The following is a 22,448-nucleotide window of genomic DNA, read 5'->3' on the forward strand; positions in this document are numbered from 1 at the left end:
TGCAGCACTCCCAAACTGCTTTCATGCCGGACAGAAACATCCTTGAAGGGGTGGTCGTCCTTCATGAAACGCTCCATGAAATCCATTCCAAGAAGTTAGATGGTGTCATTTTTAAGGTGGATTTCGAGAAAGCGTACGATAAGGTCAAATGGCCATTTCTCCAACAGGCATTGCGTATGAAAGGTTTTGATGAAGCCTGGCGACGCCAGGTCGAATCATTTACGCAAAAAGGGAGTGTGGGAATTAAAGTGAATGACGATATTGGTCATTACTTCCAGACACATAAAGGCCTAAGACAAGGAGATCCGATGTCCCCTATCCTGTTTAACATTGTGGTTGATATGTTAGCCATCTTGATAGGAAGGGCTAAGGAGAATGGTCAAGTGGGTGGCTTGGTACCTCATCTGGTTGATGGAGGTGTATCCATCCTTCAGTACGCTGATGATACAATCATCTTTATGGAGCATGACCTGGCCAAGGCGAGAAATATGAAGCTGGTGTTATGCCTTTTCAAACAATTGACCGGGTTAAAGATTAACTTTCATAAGAGCGAGCTGTTCTGCTTTGGTAGAGCCAAAGACGAACAGGAGGCTTATAGGCAATTGTTTGGGTGCGACGTGGGGGATTTACCTTTCTCTTACCTAGGTATTCCAATCCACCATCGAAAGCTGACCAATAGAGAATGGAAGTGCATCGAAGACCGGTTTGAGAAGAACCTGAGTTGCTGGAAGGGCAAGCTCATGTCATATGGAGGCCGATTAATTCTGATTAATTCGGTGCTCACGAGTATGCCTATGTTTCTCTTATCGTTCTTTCAAGTCCCAGTTGGTGTTAGGAAAAGACTGGACTTTTATCGATCGCGTTTCTTTTGGCAGGGTGATGAGCTAAAAAGAAAGTACAGACTTGCAAAATGGGATATCATCTGTAGACCGAAAGATCAAGGGGGTCTTGGTATTGAGAATCTTGAAGTTAAGAACATATGCCTTCTTAGCAAGTGGCTGTGGAAGCTTTCTTTTGAGACTGATGCTATGTGGGCCCAAATCCTTCACAGCAAGTACCTACAGACAAAATCCTTGTCCCAGGTCACAGTAAGGCCAACTGACTCGCCTTTCTGGAGAGGCCTGATGAAAGTCAAACAATCTATGTTTAATAGGACAAAGGTTGTTATTGGCAACGGCGCTAGTACACGATTCTGGGAGGATACTTGGCTTGGCGAGACACCCTTGGCCATTCAATATCCGTTTTTATATCGCATTGTTCAACGACGTGAGGTATTCGTTGCTACGGTGTTTCAATCCATCCCCCTTAATATTCAATTCAGACGGTCGTTAGTGGGCAATCGTTGGGAAGATTGGCTCCGTCTAGTTCGGAGACTAATGGATGTCCATCTTTCTCAACAACCCGATGAATTACGCTGGAAACTGACTAGGTCTGGAGTATTCACGGTGAAATCAATGTATATTGATGTAATAAATTCGAGCTCCATTCCTACCTCCAAGCATGTTTGGGCTATCAAAGTTCCTTTGAAAATAAAAGTGTTTATGTGGTTTGTCCATAAACAGTTTATTTTAACCAAAGATAACTTGATTAAGCGTAATTGGACAGGACCTACGAGGTGTAGCTTCTGTGATCGGGACGAGACGATCAAACATCTCTTTTTTGATTGCCCGTTTGCCAGAGTACTTTGGCGGACGGTCCACATTGCTTTTAATATTACTCCACCGAATTCTGTCACTACTTTATTTGGGACATGGCTCACCGGGATTGAGCCTGAATTAGCGAGACATATTCGTGTTGGAGTTTGCGCTTTGTTGTGGACTATCTGGACTTGCAGAAATGATTTGGTCTTTAACAGAATATCACGTATTCACTTTTTGCAGGTTATTTTCCGAGCCACGGCCGTGATCCGTTCATGGTCGCTACTCACTCCGATGGAGGCCAGGGAGCATTTGGTTACTGGATCTATCCGCTGGGAGATGGTAGCTCGGGATATCTTCAACCGGTTTGGATGGCGGTCATCTAATAGGATAGGCAATTAATTTACCTATCTATCTTTAGCCAGCCGGTTGTGGCGTCTTATCTTGGCTAGTCTGTGTGCCCAGCCTCTTTAGCTCTGTGTGAGCTGTCTTTTTATTTCTTTTCAGTCGGAGACTTTGGAACCTTGTTGGAACCTTTTATTTCGTTAATAAGATGGCCGTATGCATCATTCTGATGCAGAGGCCGGGGAGATCCCCTTTTAAAAAAAAAATCTAACTAAAAACCACGCCCTGAGTCAATTGCAGCCAACGCTTGAAACTGAGTATTCTATCCGTCAAACATCTACTCAATGACTCGACAAAGTTTTAGTACCCAGACATAATTTGGTACCATCATAATTTAAAAAAATGATATGCCCATCAAATACTCCTAAATCATATCATAGGCGAAACACAAACACCTAATTAAATCATACTCCCTCCGTTCACAAATATAAGATGTTCTAACATTTTTCAAAATGGGGTGTATATAGACACGTTTTAGTGTGTTTGTTCACTCATTTCAGTCCTTATGTGGTCCATATTGAAATATCCAAAATATCTTATATTTCTGAACGGAGGGAGTACAACTGTTAAGATGGTACTCCCTCCGTCCGGAAATACTTGTCGGAGGAATGGATGCATCTAGACATATCTTAGTTCTAGATACATTCATTTTTATCAATTTCTTCAATAAGTATTTTCGGACGGAGGGAGTACATGCCTAAGATCAGTTGACAGATTGCTGGATAATAAGCTATAGCAAATTCCTGATCAGCAGTCCTAGCTATGCATGCAGTCATCGGGCAAGTGCTTGCATGACAAGATATATAATCTTACAAGCCCATGTGTGCACTCAAGTTCAGATAGCGTGTATTCTGAACCACAAGCCATCTTGCCAACTTGCGAAGCGCATCCTGAGTTAAACGACGCGTAGCACCAAAGCAGATGGTTAACATATAGCACATGACCATTAGCACATGATCTGCTTACTATAGTTATTTTTTTGAGGGAAACATCAGGACTCTGCTACGTATTTTTATTAATTTTCAAATAAAAGGTACAAAAGTAGTCCATGAAAGAGAAAAAGGTACTTCATTTTGAGCTAATAAAGTCCACCCTTCATCGGAAAAGAAGCTGGAAAGTGTAGATCCTATAATGATAATCCATCATGATGAATTGGCCACTGTATTCCACAATCTGTTCTATGCGTGCATCGTTAAGCTAGAGTTCAGACCAAGTGTCACTCTCAACTGGCCAATCAAACAGGGATGATTGAGTACTTATGAGGAGATGCGAGTTGGGTGAAGCAAGGGGAAAAGTGCATGCCTTGTTGATTGGGAGGGTGGAGGCAATGGCGAGTAGCTACTATGGCGCGGCGACTGTCGTTGCCGACTTCTCCTGTGATGCCAGCGGGTGCTTCGATCTTCCCCTTCCGCTTCCAGAACCGCTTGTGGTTCTCCTCTGTTTGTTTATCTCGTTCACCCGTAGTGAAGGTTGAGAATTGGCTGGAGTGAAACCTGGGTCCAACTTTGGCAGCTGTAGTCCAGTTCAACAGTTAGACTGGCCCATACAAACCTGGTTCTACTAAATGTTTATTTTTATTTTTTGAGACCTTTTACAGTACATCAAAATAATGTAAGCCGTCCATTTTCAGTGATTTAATGGACTAGATCCACCAATACTACTAGAAAAAACCATATTTTGTTCAAAGGGTAAAATTGAAAAACTTACAAAATAGATACCAAAACTCTACACGTATTGGGAAATTCATGTGTTTTCTTCTCCTGCTCCGACGAGATTACAAGGACCGATTCGGACGAATATTTTCCGGCGGACATGAGATGCAACAGAGACGATTGTACATAGTCAATGGATCCATGCCGGAGGTCTTTTTGGCCGCGGAAATCACCATGTACAATACATTGATTGATCGTGTCATGATGAACTAGTACGTATGTGATCAGCCGATTGTTTTCTGGCGATCAAGTCGGCGGCCCCGGCCGATGCACACAAGCTACGCACGCACAAGCGGCGGCCGCACCTCCGAGAGGGAGCTGCAGCAACGACGGCGCTGCTGATCAGGACGGCTTAGCGGCGGCTCCGTGGCCTACTGATTGATTAGATGCCCGATCAGACTTAGCTCCCACTTGAAGGTCACGGCTCTGATTGATTGTTGAACATGTGCCGTTGATGACCGGCGATGGCAACGACGAGGCCACACGAGGATGGTAACCGTGAGCGATTTTACAAATTAGGAAATACTAGTCGTCAACCCGTGCATTTGCATGGGCTAGTATAAATTCGAAATAAAATTGTAATATTATTACTGCAAGTTAGTTGAACGCCTTCAATTTTTTGGAGGGAGGGGGGGGGGGGGGGGGGGGGGGTGTGGTTATAACGGCTTCATTCTTATTCAATTGTATGGAATTGTTTTCATGTGCATGTTCGATGGGCAAAAAACTATTTATAGATGGGAAAACCAAATACCTAATTTCATGGAAAATATAATCAATAATGTTGCGATACCAACCTTACATGAATGATCTTGCTAACTATTGTATTTAGGGAACTGCATAATTTTCTTGTGAGAATACAAAATTGCTTCAAAACCAAACTGCTTTTAGCATGATGGAAACTTTTGAAAAGATGTATTAACACAAATTGGATATATATATTTGAAAAGATATATAATATGAGAGAATACAAAATAAGGAGAACCATTTGAAAGATGTATTAACACAAATTGGATATCAATATTTAGGCTTTTGTAATTTCAAATTTCCGATGTTTTAAATTATGAGAACTCTCTCTTCATAAGGACTCCACACAACCGGATCTCCACCTTTATACATGTGTGGTCAGGCCAAAGTTGAAAATTATGAGGTGGCAGATTTAGCCTCAATAATACATGCTGCATATGCGCATGTGATTCAATGAGATTGCGCTTAAAGTAGAACAAATGAAGAAACCAAAGCATGAATAACCACTGATTACGGGAAGATAAATGTGGATAGGAAACAACCATGTTATTAACAGATTATTATACACTCCAATATATATTTTGGAAAAAGAGGTAGCACCATAGTAAGTAAAGAGCAGGATTGTTTGCCTCGCAAATGATGTAGATCAAGACTCAGGTCAAATACTTTTTCTAGCTGGTCAAGCATTCTCAGTTTCTCACATGAGTGTGACAGAGTAATAGTTCAGCCGTGTGTATATGAAAACAGTATATTGTAACACCAAGATTAAATCAGGGACCTTTCATAGGCTGTCGGCATTACAGTGGCATCACCTCTAGCCATTAGCACATACATATCAAGGTGTTTGCATCGTGCATGATGAAGTAAAATTATTGCAGTCGGAGAATTGCATCACCCTCTATCTGCTATCGCAGTATGCTCGTTACTCGTATGAATAAAACCAGCCGACCGAGCGAGCCCCCTGTTTCACTACATCAGTAGCCATTATAAAAGTAGCCAAATATATGACTGCGGTTGAGAGTTAAGAAGTACATAGAAAATTCACAGATTAAAAACTAAGTCGTCCAGATTTTAAAATGAAATATTTACTCTAGGTCCATTCAAATTAAGATCCACCAAAAAAGTATTAATAGATGATTCAGTTAATGTGAGAAGTTGATTGTGCAATGTGCAGGCGGCTTGAATTATTGTTATTAGCATGTAGACAGAGACATGAAAAAATCACATACCATCTTGCAGTGACATGATATACCACGGATTAACCTCAATAAAATGCAAAAAAATAAACTAACATAAAAGATGAACAATTACAATTTCATGATTGCCTCCATGCTATTTACATAAACCATGAACAGTATATTGTAACACCAAGATTAAATCAGTGACCTTTCATAGGCTGTAAGCATTACAGTGGCATCAACTCTAGTCATTAGCACATACATATGAAGGTGTTTGCATCGTGCATGATGAAGTAAAATTATTGCAGTCGGAGAATAATTGCGTCACCCTCTATCTGCTATCGCAGTATGTTCGTTACTCGTATGAATAAAATCAGCCGACCAAGCGAGCGCCCCTGCTTCACTACATCAGTAGCCATTAAACTAAGGATCAAGGTGCATAGTAAAAACTAATTAGTCAGACAGGACAAAAGAAGCATCTATGGAGTGCTACAGGATTTCAGTTAGGAATAAACGATCCCTTTACCATTGATACTCTGCTGTAAACACTACCATCAGCACAACATGAATACAAACTCAAAAGAATTAGTGAAGCAACTATTTCCCAATAGATAGAGCTGTACCTTGCATAACTGATTTTTCTTGGAGCACATTAATTAGAGGATCGTACATACAAAACCTGTACATGAATTGCCATTAGATGGTTATATATGAAAGGTCTCTAGTTTTGATATAAGTACCAATGGTCTAAGAAGTGACACGCTTCTACATATATATTGAATAATAATAAAAGCCATGTGAATCTAACCTCCCTTCATCAAAAATTGAGGTTGTTACCTTTAGTTTGTGTAGCAACAGCTAGTGAGGCGCATCTCCTTCACTTCTTTTGAGGAATCACCAGGTGGAATCCCCACCTGTATGTATATTGCTAAAAATGGCCCAACGACCAAGGTGTTACAGAGAGTTTACAGGCTCACAAAAATGCGTGAAGAGAGATAGTCACGCCAAGGCAGGCGGTTATTTTATCGCCAGTCTAGAGCTCAAAGTCCCTACATAATCTACTAATAACTACTATGGGCTATGATTTTCATTCCTAAATGCAGCTGCATTTTTTGCTTCCCAAATTTTCCAAAGTATAGGTAGTACAATCTCAGGCCAGACTGGAGAATGAAGTTGTACCGGAGTGGGGATTGTCCACAGGTGTTGGAACCATGGTAAAGGGGGAGATGCCGAGACGTTGCCAAATTGGAGCAGCTGCAGGGCAACCAATGAAGAGGTGCTGGGTGTCTTCAGAGAGGGCACTGCATCGTATACCAATGTATGGAAAGATGTAAAACATTGTTTATAAATCCTAATTTTGCAGGCATCCTAACTGAAAGTTACTGAACTGATTATTCTCTTCACGTGCTACTTGTGACATATGTCACGTATCTCAAGGAAACTTAATGGATCGATACACTTCTGTAGATAGGTCAAAGGAATAATTTTATTGACCATTTGGACTAAGTTTTGCTGGTTAAAACAGCTACATCTGGAGACATTCAACAATTATTGGCTTCATTCTTACCCTAATTCTTAGGACATATTTATGTTCAGAACAACATTCAGGTTAGGTAAACAAAGACTGATTACCATTTGTACGAATAAATAAATAGTTAAGAGATCAAAGGAAAGATGAAAAAATAATGTAGTGTAAGGAAATAACAAAAATATTTTGCTAGAGAAAAGCAAGGTATGAGGATAAAATAATGCACTCCCACGGTTACATGCTTGAGGTGCTGCCATCAATCTATCAGTACAGTAGAAAAAATCTTCCTATCCTCCTACAGTAGAGAACTTACTTTGCATGTAACTATTGTCTAACACAAACGCATCTTCAGACCCAACCAGTAACTCAGCCGACTTCAATCTAGAGCCCAGCGGTACAATACAGGAATACATAGTTGACTGAAACAACACAAAAATAGAGGGTTTCAGTCTGAACCGGGTGATGGAATACGATTTAGTTCCTGCGGAAACCGGATGCCATGGTGGAGAGGATGCTGGGCGTGAGGTGGCTAGCATGACAATGTCGGAGGGTGCCGACGCTGACGGAGATCCGTTCTACTGTGGATGATGCTGCTGGAGATCAACAATGCTATCAATGACAGTACGTCAGTACCAGATAGAAACAAAATTGATTTCATTTCAAATTGAAATCCTAGAATGTCCCTAAAAAGGTCTGGGCGATCAATACTCATGTAATTAAATTTCATCGATCATCCATTCATCACTGAAAGAATTTGTGATCTTGACTTTTCCAGATTGAATCAACACATGGAAATATCACGTTGCTTACCTGAGAATTAGTGCAACTGATTTAGAGCAGAGTACATGCATGGTTCCAGCCAACTCTACGGATGATGGCTGCATGAACCGGACATGGATGGCGCAAACACTACTTCGTTTAGTGGATCCGCAGAGCTGCAAAGCCTAGATGACGCGGCCGAGACCCAAGTGGCCATGTGGAGGCAGAAGCGGCTCCTCCATCATGCACCACCTGATTAAATCAGAGACGGGGTTGCTGGTTTCACCTTTGGTCGCCAAATCTAGGAGGCAATCATGCTCAGATTTTGCTCTAGAGGGAAAAAGAGAGAGACCAAGGGAGGACCTCCGTCTCAATAAGTCAATATAGAAGGAGATGTCGCTCAGATTAGATTTTTTTTCCCGTAGAGTAAGACCAAGGGGAGGACGATTCACATCCACGTGGGATAGGAGACCAGGTCTCTTCGTTAACTGGAATAACTATATCGGTGGATCTGTACCGTAATAATTCAGATGAACGGCTAGTAAATTCTAATTAACGTGATAATTACTTGGGAGGCTGCAATTAGTATAGGTATAGATTTTTTTTAACAAAACTACCCCGCTAATTAACGGCTGAGATGATTCGATACTACTCGGCTCCGGAAGTAGGATGATGTACCGTTAAAAAATCTCTTTTGTTCCGAAGAGAATGTATTTCCATTTTTTTTGGTAATTGGTTCAACTAAATTTGAGGAAGTAATATTACTAGCAGAACGCCCGTGCGTTGCTACGGGCTATGCATATATAAATTAATTAAACAAATGATTAAAGTTGTCTGTAAGGTCAAAGCTCAATTGTTCTCAAAGGTCCGGATGTGTTCGGACATCAAACGAATGTTTAGTAGGCTCTTCAAAATTCAACCGTATGGACAGTCCGAGCTCCCCCAAATTTAGACCATATATGAAGGAGAAATGCGGTTGTTCGGACTATCCCCCATGTTATATCCAACACATGGGCCCAACACAAAACCCCCACCCCACAATGTGTCGCCCCCTTTTTTTCTCAGACCCTCCTTTTCTCACTCGGTTTCCCGCCGTAGTGGGACATTTATCGCTGGAGCCTCCTTCTTTAAAATAAAATGACACCCACCTCACCTTCGTCATGCGTTGCAATAAAGATGAAATTTTTCATATTTACTGTATAATAAAGTGGATTAAACTAACACATACTGTTGACACAAAATAATAAATAATTATAGAGATCAGTTTCAAAGGTCCATTCAACTTCGCAAATGCACACTGACATGGGAGGTAAGTGGCAACCAGAATATATTCCTAGTCACCAATAAGCTCCACCTCCAGCCCAGATACCATTCATTGTTAGAAGGGATAATTGACGTTCTTCTCTTCCTCGTCCTTCCCCACATCTTCTACTTCTAGTCTCTTCGCCAATCCATTTCGTTGACGCCAACATCAGCGCGTTTGTCAGCGACGGCTCATCTTCTTCTTCTTCCTCCTCCTTCCTCGCCAGTTTTAATTCTCATTCCTACTTATTTTTTATAATACTCTTTCTTTCTTGTTTCGTTATATATTTTTGGAACGCTCTTTCCATCTCCAACACCATGGACCACTTGGTCGCTTTAGTTCCTTTTTCCTTCTTATTCATGGAGCACTCTCCCTTTCAACTATAGCATGAACCACCTAGCCAATCTAGTGTCGTGTTGTACTTATCCGCGAACTTTTGGAAACCGTCAACATGTGGACATCCTGCAGAGCATGGTCGTCATCCATCTTGGTGAACGCTAGGTCGTCCATGTTGCGGGCGCATGGTATCCGTTGTCCATGTTGGCAAGTGGTGCTCAACCATGTCGATGAGAGCCTGTTGAATGTCCTTGCCGACGAGCGCTTTTAAAATGATTCAAAGCGACGAACTGCTGGCTTAATTAATTAATTACACAAATAATTAGCAACCTACCTAATTCTTTACACGCCTGATTAACCGCCAACAAAATCGACTAATTACCTGCCTAATTGGAAAAAAATCTCTACTTCTAATTATCTATAGGCATAATTAAGTGTCTACCTAAACCATTAATTACATAAATGACTTGGTTTCAAAATTGATTGGGTGCAAAAAGATAATTTCTATTTAAATGGACCTAATTAATTGCGTACATAATTAACCGTCTAGTTAATTAATTACATCAATGGTTTTTTTACCGCGTACGCACATAAGTAAAAGATATGTTTTTTTGTTGTTTAGGAAACTTGTGATAGTCAATTAATAGTGGAGATAATAATAATGACATAGTGCGCAGGATTAATGATTTGTTATTGAGAAATATCTTATTTTGTTTTGGAAGGTTATCGAGGAAAATATTACGTCTATATTTTAGGAAGGTAATCTTAAATATATGGTGCGAGTTCTGAATTCTCAATTACCTATTTATTTACGTGATTGGAATGAATTAGAACCTACCAAAGTAAGCACGAAACAAGATATCTCCTTCAATAAGATTTGGTTTTTTAATGGAAAGGAGAAAAACTAGTTGGTGGGGATGATGGGAGGTGATGAATAAAAACCGGACGAAAATAAACCGTATCAGACTACTAACTCCTCCATTAGAGTAGAGACTATGACACTGCTTATTTACTGATTGACCACCCAAGTTTCTTCTCAAAAACGGTACGTAGCACTCAAATTTTGGGTCCGACACAAAACTTGATTCGTGACTTCGTGCATGGTGGTGTGTTTATTCCACCATCCTCCTAGGTGAGAAGCCTCCGCCATCTGCTCTGTTGGAGGGTGATACGTGGCGCTTAGTCAGCCTTCCGCCAGGGCAGATTTGGCGTTCTTCAGGAGGCAGTAGCTCTGCCACTAGAGACTGCTAGAAACCATGCATCATCCGATCCGCTCAAAGTGAGAGGGTGGCGCCATGATCTTAGGACGAGCTACCATATTTCTTAGATTGCTGCTACATTTTCCAATGCCTTCCAGTTCTACTACTACTTGGCTTCACGCACTACCACATCTAGAGTTGCCGCCCGGGTTTCATTTGCCATGGCCATGTCTCATTTCTTCCTCGACCAGACGGACCAAGTAGCATGCTCTTATACTCCCTCTGTACCAAAATAAATGCCTTGACTTTAGTATAACTTGACGGAGGGAGTATAATCTTGGCAGGAGCAATTGACAAAACTCAGCTAACTTAGTACAAAGAGATGTAACTCGGGGGGTGCATCTGAGGCAGTATACATGCATATGTTCAGAATGAATAGCCGGGAAGACTTGCACAAATGTCAGGAAACGGGAAACTATAATGTAAAGGATCTGTATAAACAGACGACGTGCACATTACCAAAACATAGTTAGGCAATTCTTGCATGGCAAAAACCTACATAGTTGTGGAGCTCTGCACTTGTCTGTACTACTTGGATTGATTCTCTAGGGAAGATTAAAGATTACCGGACAAAACCGCATTGGCCACGTTCAGAGATCACCAAGAACTCATTTTTTGTTGAGTCACTAAGAGAATTCATGTCACATCAAATTAAAAAGCTCACCCTGAGTCAATTGCAATCGGCTTGAAACAAAGTTCCTCCTACAAGGCAATAATCTGGTACAGAACAATAACAGAGAACCAAACCATACCAAATCGATCAGCATCTTTTCAATACTCCCTCTAGTCCTTTTTACGTCGCGTATTAGATTTCTATCAAGTCAAACATTGCAAAATTTGACCAAATTTATATTTAAAAATATCATTGTCTACAATACAAAATATATATACTATGAAACTACATTTCATAAAGAATCTAACAATATTGATTTGTTATTGTAAATATTGATACTATTTTTTATATGTTTGGTCAAAGTAGAGATATTTTGACTTAGCACAAAACTTATATGCAGACTAAAAAGGACCGGAGGAAGTATGTAATAGCGGTCCTAGCTATGCATATAATAGTCATAGGGTAACATTCTTGCATGAATACTTGCAAAGAACACTTTGTCTTTAGTTCCTTCCGTCTGGTGCTATAATCCTACAAGCACTACAACCACTTGATTCGCACCTGGTGTAGTTTTGAGGCCCTGAACCGTACAACAATAGTTCTATTGTATTTTCGTTATATAGTATAATAGTATGTCACAATGGAGGTAAAAAGAGAAGTGAAAAACAAAACTATCTACAAAAATAAAACAGAGGCATTGACCCTATGCCAGTTCTAGGGATCATTTTTTTTTTGAATTGGAGATATAAGATTTGCCTCATCTTAAATATGGAGAGGATAGAATTTTACAACTAAACCACAATCACGGCATGTCAACTACTCACGCGATACAGTAGCCCCTAGTTTCTTGGCGCCGGCGATGGCCCAAAGCTTAGCCTCATCTAAGACAAAGGGTCGCGGTGGCGCACCCTGCGCCCATGGTTTTACTCCCGTCGAAAGCGGATTTCTGCCGCTTCACCCGGGTGCTATGTCTTGGGTGCTAATGGCACAGATCTCATTTTTTCAGTTCCGGGGATCATCATAAGTCATAAATTAGAACTTTGAATCTAGCCATTCTTGAAAACAACTGGCATGCTTCTGCCGAATTATGTGATTAAGCAAATTGAGATCTTCTTTGAAAGAGCTCTTCCAGGCTTGAAAGGTTAGGTTAGTATTTCTGAAAAAAAACTTACATTTCTCTACATCCAGATGTTCCAGTGTACCAACATAACCAGGTGATGCCGGGGTGCCCTTGCCGCAAAATTCTCGGCCAACTGCTTGCCTCCAAATGCTCGGCGCACCCCAAGAAGAGCTCCACGGGCATCAGGAGGCTGTCCACGGTGAGCACTCACACGGGCGTGTCGTCCAGGTCTGTGTCCGCCACAAGGGGACATGCGGAGGTTGTATTGCCCTACCGCAGTGGACGCCAGCGTACGGAGCGGGCGGGACGACGCCTTGAGCAGCTACCCCGGCAACGCGTGGTATCGCAGCAGCGCTGCGAGGTTGGCCCAGGGCATCGCATCCACGTCCGGCACGCCCTTCGCATGGAATGCGGCGTCTTTCGGCGCGAACAAGGTGATCCCGACCTTTCCACCATGGCCGCTTTGTAGTCCTTGAGCACGCCCGTCCCGGCGATGAGCGCCGCGAAGCACTTGCAGCCGATCTTCTCCAACAGTCGTGTAAGGTTGTTGGTGGACGGCTAGTCAAAGAGCCCGTCGAACTCGATGGGCGCTGAGATTTCCAGCACCGCGAAGTCTTACTACGTGTGCTTGAGGGGCTTGGCGAAGGTGGCGTCGTAGCCATCACGGGGCTGGCGGCGAACGCGAAGCCGTTGCCGCCCCCATGGCCCCATCTAGCTTGGCCATCTTGACGCTGCCCGTGGCGCTGGTGGCCGCCCCGCCCGAGGCCTGGTAGAAGATGCCGGTGAGCCTGGCCACCCCGCCAGCATTCTCGATGGCGCCCAGGTCAGCCCCGGCGTCCGACACGAGTGCGGACATGACGCCATCGCCGAGGACGAGCACCGTCACCCCGGCACATGCGTTGATCTCGTCGCACACCTGTGTCTCCGTTAGGTACTTGTTGTACTTCGAGTGCCTTGGCCATCACTGGTGGCGGCCCCAGCGAGGGAGCTCAGCATGGTGACCGCGGATGGTGCGGCAAGTCTGACTCTGACCAGGCCGCTGCCCCGCCTCCCCACGCCTCTTTGGAGCTAAAAAAGATTTATCCTCCTCGCGGCTGCGGAGGAGTATATTTAGGGACCGAGAGGCGTGAGGAGGATAAATTATCCTCCCGTAAAGCATTTAAGGGATCGGTTAGGTGCGCTTTAGAGGAAGATAACCGAATTTATATATTGAAAAGGTGTGGTAGCTCCCTGGGATAGGGGCATCCTGTTACACTAGTAGAAAAAGAGGCTTCCATACGCCCCCATTAGTCCCTAAAATAATCGAACCGCGACTAAAGGGGTCTTTAGTCGCGGTTCGGGAGGAGGCCCGCGACCAACTATGTGGGCCCAGCGCGCGCTGGCGGACGGGAGGGGCTTTAGTCCCGGTTGGCCTGGCCAACCGGGACTAAAGGTCCTCAGGCTGGCCCGAAGGCCTTTAGTCGCGGTTGGCCAGACCAACCGGGACTAGCCAACCGCGACTAAAGGGATTTGAGGCCTCATTTTCAAACTCTACCCCCCCGATCGCCTTTTCAGTTTTAGAAAAAACAAAAGAAAATGATGGAAATGTCAAAAAATCAAATAAAATAAGTTTCCCATGTGATATGTGGTCTAGTTGTTGGGAAAATTAACAAATATGAATTTCGACTTTATTTGCAAAATCTCTCTGGAAATTCTTAAAATGGGCATAACTTTTGCATACGAACTCGGATGAAAAAGTTTTTTATATGAAAAATCATCTACTCGAAAAGTTACATCCGAATTTAACTGGGGGGAACCCCGTTAAACATTTTCAAATTCCTCAAAAACCTAACAGAAAAAAGATACGGGGATTTTAAGATCTGGAGAGGCAAAAAAATTCAAAAAATTTCAAATTGTGGTCAAACTGTGGTCAAACAATGGTCAAACTAATTATTCTAGAATATTAGTGTTACTAAATAATTATTTCTTTTTTTTAAATTTTGGTCAAATCTGGTCAAACTGTGGTCAAACAATGGTCAAACTAATTATTCCAGAAATATTAGTGTTACTAAATAATTATTGTTTTTTAAAACAATAGTTTCAAACTCAAACAGTGAAATGTGTCACTTCATGCTCAAGCTAAATTCCTGAGGGTTAATAGAATTGACATCCTACTATTGTCAGGAAAACAACAAGTGCAGACTTGGAAACGAGGGAGAATAGAACCCGGAAGTTAAGCGTGCTCAGGCTGGAGTAGTGAGAGGATGGGTGACCGTCCGGGAAGTTAGATGATTTGGAATGATGAGGGGTGATTAGAGATTAGAGGATAAATTGAGCAGTGATGAGGGGTGGCAGTGATGAGGGATGGTGATTAGAGATTAGAGGTTAAAATAATTCAGAAATTTGAAAATTAAAAAAATTTAAAAAATTCGCAAAAAAACCAGGTTTAAACCTGCGGAGGAGGCCTTTAGTCCCGGTTAGCCACGAGAACCGGGACTAAAGGACGGGCCTTTAGTCCCGGTCAGCCACAAGAACCGGGACTAAAGCCTTTAGTCGCGGTTCGTAAGAGGCGCAACTAAAGGGGGGGTCTTTAGTCGCGCATATTTAGTCCCGGTTGCACAGCTGGGACTAAAGGCCTTTGCGAACCGGGACTAAAGGCCTTTTTTCTACCAGTGTTAGACTAGCCACAATGGATAGTAACATAGAGTAGTAACATGCATATGTTACTATTCTATCTTACTACCTCCATTGTGGTTGTAACATAGAGGTAGTAACATGAAGGTTGCCATTTATTGTTTTATGGGATCTATAGTAGTACTTTAACTTTGTGATCTATATGTGGCTTGTATTAAAAATGAAATAGGCGTAGGCCTGTATCTGTATATATAGCACACTAGAAACGTTTCATGTGTAAACTAGAAACTGAAACGATTGGGCTTCATCCAATGATTTAAAAATCGTAACTGGCCGAGACACCAAACCATCACGTTCACATAAAGAGACAATATCAAGTGAAAACTACGTATTCAGTGGAATCCTGGGAACCTCAGCCTAGCCCGTTGGATGCTATTTGTATGGACCAGATAGAATCATAACTGCTATGCTCTATTTGCACAAAAACGCCCGCAACCAGGGATGCTATTTCACGGGTACACCCTCAGGTCTAACAAGTAATCACAGCGTACATCCTTGCCCCTTATTTCCACTTTTTTGTCAGCCAAGTAGGATTTGTAAGCCATGCGCTGTGCCTATCCTTCAGCACACATACGTTTCGATTTAAATTGAAAAACTAGCTCAATGGATACCAAAACTGTACCAACAAAATCACATTTGGGAAACCAAAAGAACAGACAGTCAATGCCCCAGACCAGACAACAGAAAACTGAAGGAAGCTAATTTTAATATAGTCTACTAGTATCAGAATTCACTTGCAGTAATGCATGCATCGCTTCAACAACACATACATTAGTTAAGGCAAATGTTCCAACCGCATTATGCTAGGTAATTTTGTTACAAGATAGACACATCATTAACTGAACAGCCATAGTAAATCTCACACTTATACATCAAACATTGAGCACGCAACTCGAGTACACAACAACAGTCTTTTTTTTTGGTTGGAATCTGCATAGATCTTTACTGCCACCAGCAAACCTGAAAAATAAGAGTTGAACTTTTTTATACATAATACACTAAAACGAGTTTAACAACAATCTATGCAAATAGATACAGTAGTGCATGCCATCTTTATTAGCAAAAAAAGAACATAATTATTTTTCAAACCAGCTCATTTCTTATTTCCCGTCGTACTACACAAATAATTATGCATACAACAAAAAGTTAATTTGGAGGACGGGTGCATTGAAGCCCGATATTTGGAATAGTGTCAAAATTCTATTTTGAAGTTTCAAAATGTTCTGAAAACAAATCAACATGGTTATATGGATGTATATTACACATGTGTAAATTTTGATGCTGAAATAAGTAACCATGTGAGTTACACAAAAATGACAAAATCATTTTTTTTGGAAAGATGAACTGAGCATGCATTATTAACTATTTGAAAATCACCATTTTGTCATTTTTCTATAGCTCACAGGTTTATTTGTTTCGTCACCAAACTTTACACAACTGTAATATACATCCATATGATCACGTAGAATTGTTTTCGAGTTTTTTTGGAACTTTAAATGTGATTTTAAAAGTATGTAAAATAAGGTCCTTGAATAATTAATCTAGTAGCAATGGCAAACACATACATTAATCAAGGATTTTTCTCTCACTCACTCACACTACTAGCACCACACACACAATAATTAATCTACAAAATTTGCAGCAGCGCGTACAAGCCCTACACACCGCTCGAGTTTTCTCTTTGATAACTTCCATCTAAACACAATTTTCAATTCAGATACGTATCATCATCTAAATTCCATCTAGACAGTAGGGGTAGCAGTTTATAGATAAATAACAATTTTCATAGACAGCAGAGCATGCCATGGTTACACAGAGCACACGCGCCAGGCAGCAAGCCAGCAACACATGAATAGTCATAGATGTGTACTATAACAGTAACACACAATAATTATGAGCAAATGAATTATACCTCGCAATTTCTTCAAGACCAAAATCTGGACAGTACGACTCAGGGGAAATCAGCAGCTGTAGGCAAGATGCCACTACCTCGTTTCCTCTCCTACTTCCTTCAAATGATGTGCTGATCTTGGAGGAGACAGCCCAATGAGCCACGTCCTTGTCCCCTCCTCTGTTTGCTTGGCAAACCTAGCCCAATCTAGAGAAGAGGGAACTACTAGATGAGCCACGGGACAAAGAAGCACCGGGCCAAAGCACAGAAGACGAACACTACAGATGGTCATACCTTGGGATTAGATCTAGTATGACATCGATGGGGAATGGTCGGAGGACCGGCACTGTTGGCCGGAGACGAATCAGAAGCGCCGCTCGCTGGCCCTGCCCGGAACGCCGCTCGCCGGCCCTGCCCGAAACGCTCGGAGACTCGCACGCTTGGCCGGACACAACCGCCGGAGAGGAATTAACCGCGCCGCTTGCCCCTCGCCAGCCCAGCGCGGAACGAGGGGGTCCTGCCGGAGGGAAGCATCATCTCCCAACAGGTCTCCTAACCCTAGCGAAAGAATTTCGAATCTGGATGATTGATTTTTCCTTTCGAATCGGGATGATACCTCCATGGGGAAAGGCACGGGACGGCTCAGCCGCCATGGGATGTTTCTGTACCTAAGTTACAGGATTCTTTCGGGGTTCAATTTGCAAATTGTACCTCTTTCCATCTCACAGAGTACGCATCCAATCCAACGGCACACGTTTGGGTTTCCATGTTTCCTCTGAATGTATGGTTTCCACTAGATATGTTCTCTCACATAAATTAGAGTAGCTGATCAGTCCATCAGGTGGATGGGTGTACATTGGCCTCCTGTTACAAATATGAGGTTATGTTCAGATCCACATTCTATGAATACAAAGCTTGGATTTTGGAACGAGAGGACAATTCGCTTGAAGCCACTGAATATATAGCTTTTGAGGACTTCGGTTTAGAAGCCTAAAGTATGTTCCAATCATAAACAGTTTTCATTCCAAAAAGGATTTCAAACTACAGCTCATGTATTCTCTGATGAAAGGTTTGAAACAATTCGTTTTAAGAAAAAATAATATGTGGTTATCACAATTTAACAGATTGTCTGGATTAATCCATAGCAATTTCCTTGCATGTATTCAGGCTACCTTAACACACGCTGAATCAGACTTTCAAATTCAGACTTAGAGGGATGTGAGTACAGACTTGGCACTTGGCAGTATAGAAATTCCCTGAACAACTACACACGCTGAATCAGGTATTCTAGATCCTGAACACAAAACATAAATTATCTAATGCTGCAAATTTGAGCTGAAGAAATTGCAATTGCTGAAGATTGAACTGAAACCAGAAATTTATACCATATAGGGTTTGCAGTAGAGGATTCCATGAGAGGGAGGTACAGGTCACCCCGGGCATAAAAACCGAAGACCGAAGACCAAACCCGAAAAGACCGAGACCGAACCCGAAAAGACCGAACTAGCAAAGACCGAATAAAAAACGGTCTGCAAAAATAGAAGACCGAACTAGGTATGGTCTGTTCGGTCTTGTTGTTTTGAGGACCGAATAGCCCGTATAGACCGAATTACTAAAAGCCCATCCTAAGGCCCGTCTAGCCAGCCTAATGGTCACACACAACTACACGAGTACAGACCTCACGTCCTTAGTCCTCACTTCACGATTCACAGGAACCAGTCGGCACCCTGATTCACTCCCGTTCCTCTTTTTCTCTCCCACTACGAACCCTAGCCGCCATGCGCCGCCCACCGCTGTGGTCCGATGCCCCGTGACGACTGACGACTGCGGCACCGAGGTGCGCCGCACGCCCTGACCAATGAAGAGCGGCGCCCACAGCGGCAACCCTGACCGGTGAAGACCGGCGCCCGAGCGGCAGTCCTGACCGGTGAAGACCGGCGCCCCGCGTCGACAACCTCGACCCCCCGTCGGTCGCTCCACTTCCCGCGACGGGGCCGTCCGCGGCCGGTGCTCCACCTTCTGACGGCCGGTTCAACAGGTGCAGTCCCTGACCACCACTCGTCCTCTTCCACACTGTTCGCTGGCTCGCCGCCTGCTGCCATCTTTCGGTTCTCCACATCACAGCTGATGGTTACTTACTTCATCTCTCTATGTACATATATGATACATGATTCCCATGAAATCAGCGCTCCTGCAAGTGTTTTGTAGGCAATACATGCCTTGCTTTCTGTCAAATGTTAGCACTTGGAGACAACAAATAGAACTCTGTACTGTACTACACTTAACTAGAGTAGTGTCAAATGTTAGCACAAGATTATTTCTGTAGTCATTTGGGTTGTTTTTGCAACCATAGTAATTTGTTTTCTATTTATTTCTGCACTTCAACTTCTATCCATGCAGTCTTGTAAAAGCAACACTTTAAAATGGAACATTCAGAGTGCGGATTTGGGCAAGATAACTGAGAAGAATCACACACTTTAGCAGCTTCAATAGTTTAGTACTACCAGTAGGAGTAGAGAATTTATATCTATAATCCTCTTTGTTATTGCAAGATAAATCCTAGGTACAGAATTCCTATGTACATAGTAAAGCATTTGTGCTTGTTTCCTAAAACTAGATATATACATGGTATATATCATTTTGGTAGCTGATACGAGATACACAAAGATGGGTTATATGCACCTTATGTTCTTATTTGCTCATGTCAATGTTGTTTGACAGACCAATGTCCTCTTTTGTGTAGATGTTTCCTATACCGGAATCTAAATATGATGAGGAGTTGAATGAGAAAGATGCCGAAGCAAAAGGTGCCAAAGGTGCCAATCTGGAAGCTGCTCAAGATGACAAGCCAAAAGAACAGAAGCAAATGACGTCATGAATCTTGTTGTTGGACCATGAATTACGAATCTTCTTACTTTGTGTCATATGAATCTTGTTACTTGTTGTCAAGTATAAACATGTATTGGTATTTTGTTGTTGTCAAATATAAACATGTATTGGTACTGGAAGTAACTCGCTGTATCAATTAATTTGGTCTGTTTGGTCTGGACCAAAGACCGAATAGTAAAGACCGGAGACCGAATAGTGTAGAACCGAAAAGACCGAAATTATTTCGGTCTTCAATTCTGGAAGACCGAATTCTTGGAAGACCGAAAAGACCGAACCAAACAAACCGAAAAGACCGAACGCCCAGGGCTAGGTACAGGTGCGGCGGTGTCGACGGACTGGTGGACGAGCGAGTCGGAGTGCCGGTGTAGAAGAGCGGCTGTGGCGAGCGGCTGGCGCACGAGCCTGCCGGGGCGCCGGGGACGCGCTGCGGCGGTGGCGAGGTCGCCGTTGGCCGGGCTGGTGCCGCCTCCTTACGGGCACCAGACTTGGCCATGATTCCGGTGGCTTCGCCCCGCCGGCCAGAGCTGCCGCCGGCCGGCGAGAGGGAGTGCGGGACAGGGGGGTCGAGGTGGCACGGGAGGGAGAGGATGAAGGTGCAGCCGTGGAGAAGGGAAAGGAGATTTTTCTTTCGCGATGAGGACGCCCGCAGCGGATCGATTCGCATTAAAAAGGTATCGTAAGAAACGCTATGTTACAGTAACTAGCTATGTTACTGCATCAATCTCTCTCCTTATTAACTCACTGCCACGTAGACAAATTTACTGATGTGGATTTGAAGTTACTAGTAAAGTTACCCCGTTGTGGCTAGTCTTATCTTATCCATCCGACCTCGCTGAGATTCGTGTGTTCTTCTGTCAAACTGCAGAGCTTCTGCATGCTTACCAGTCCATTTGACCGTCCTAATGGTGTAGCTATTAGGGACTAGTAGGCTATAGGCAGCCGTCGTGTCGTGGGGCAGCTGGAGCAGCCTAGTGGTGATACGAGTTGTCATAGGGCATGCAGGCGGTGTGCCATGCAACAATATCAGTCGTGTTTTGCATTAGCTGGCTACTGTTCCCGACAACGGCGTCAGGCCATGCATTGGCCATCCTTATTTTACTCGATGGGACAACTGTTCCTTGTTGGAATGATCGAGCTACTCCCTCCCGGTTTATATGGCTTATCTTTAAATTTTAGTTTTTCATTTTATAAGGCTCAATTTGGTTGTTTTCCATCACATGTTCAAATTTCAAGGTGCATTAAATCATTGCATGCAAGTATTAAGAGAAAATTGACCAATGCATGTAATTTATGCATGCATGCATTGCAATTAATGCATTAGTAAACATACTTTTTTAGGAAAATAAGAGCATTAATTGGGTGTTTTTGCAAACTATAAAAAGTATTCCACCACTCATCATCTATCTTAGTTGGTGAGATTTTTGAATTGAGCCTTATAAACCGTGAAGGAGGGAGTAAGTGGAACTCTATTAATCAATGGTTATACTGTTGTGCATGTTATGAATCGATCCATGCATTGATCGTTCTTATTTTAGAATTTTCTGCTCCGGCATCTTAGTGGAGCACAATTATTTACTTGGTTATTTTGATTGGTCGAGTTGATGTAGCTCTTAATAACTTGATAAACAATGATGGGATGGGACGGCAAGACTGCAAATCCCTGTGGGAAAGGAGCTGCAGTGACTGAGCTGTGTGACAGGTGAGGGAGAATCTGTATAGGTTGAACAGTGACCTACGCAGCCTATTGCCATTTTCAAATAATTCACATACTTCCGCTTTTACTGTTCACATAGCCTTTAACCCCATTCTCCGTTGCAGCACAGGGCACAGATCGCCAAGTCAGGACACTGTGGATGAACGGTGAGATAACCGGGTGTCCCGACCCCCGGACCTAAAAGTCCAGCTCTTTATATATCCTCCTCTAAAGTTTTATTTGGGATCGGTTTGAGATGTCCTAAGCGCGCACACTCATTCAGTGAAGGATTAGACGGGCCACTGTTAGAATACATATATGTGTACGACTTAGAGATAGATTAGGATTCTAGAGTCCATCTTGTATTTCAAGTCATAGGCTTCTTGCACTCCAAGTTTTGTATTTCATATATACCCCAAGGGTCAGATCAATACAACACAATATTCATCCATCCTACAATTTCTACATGGTATTAGAGCAGTTAGTCTCACGACGCTGATCCTGCAACCTTCCACCACTTCCGCAGCGCGCCGCCTCCGGGAAGATTAATCTTCTCTCTCGGGGGCGTGGCACCTGATCAATCAAAGGTTAGATCAGTCTCGTAGTTTAGATCCAATTTTCAAGTTCTTCATCAGTAGATCAATTTCAGGTTTAGAAATACTCATTAGATTAGTTTTTCCATTAGCCACCAAAAGAATCCGGCGATCC

The 22,448-nt window shown here is 42.7% G+C and overlaps 2 long non-coding RNA genes and 1 pseudogene across 2 annotated transcripts; 1 reads left to right on the plus strand and 2 right to left on the minus strand.

Moving 5' to 3' along the window:
* Positions 1-12,642: 12,642 nt before the first annotated feature.
* Positions 12,643-15,812, minus strand: LOC109772518 (fasciclin-like arabinogalactan protein 10; annotated as a pseudogene).
* A 144-nt stretch (positions 15,813-15,956) lies between these two features.
* Positions 15,957-18,590, minus strand: LOC109772513 (uncharacterized). The gene is made up of 4 exons (XR_002235116.4): positions 18,544-18,590; positions 17,453-18,022; positions 17,180-17,365; positions 15,957-16,227 (listed from the first exon to the last, which is right to left on the minus strand). It is a non-coding gene; the product is annotated as an uncharacterized lncRNA (long non-coding RNA).
* Positions 18,591-18,914: 324 nt separating this feature from the next.
* Positions 18,915-20,187, plus strand: LOC123494643 (uncharacterized). Its single transcript, XR_006665925.2, has 2 exons — positions 18,915-19,196; positions 19,902-20,187. It is a non-coding gene; the product is annotated as an uncharacterized lncRNA (long non-coding RNA).
* The last annotated feature ends 2,261 nt before the right edge of the window (positions 20,188-22,448 follow it).

The sequence above is a fragment of the Aegilops tauschii genome, chromosome 7 (genome assembly GCF_002575655.3).
Source record: "Aegilops tauschii subsp. strangulata cultivar AL8/78 chromosome 7, Aet v6.0, whole genome shotgun sequence".
Taxonomy (NCBI): Eukaryota; Viridiplantae; Streptophyta; class Magnoliopsida; order Poales; family Poaceae; genus Aegilops; species Aegilops tauschii.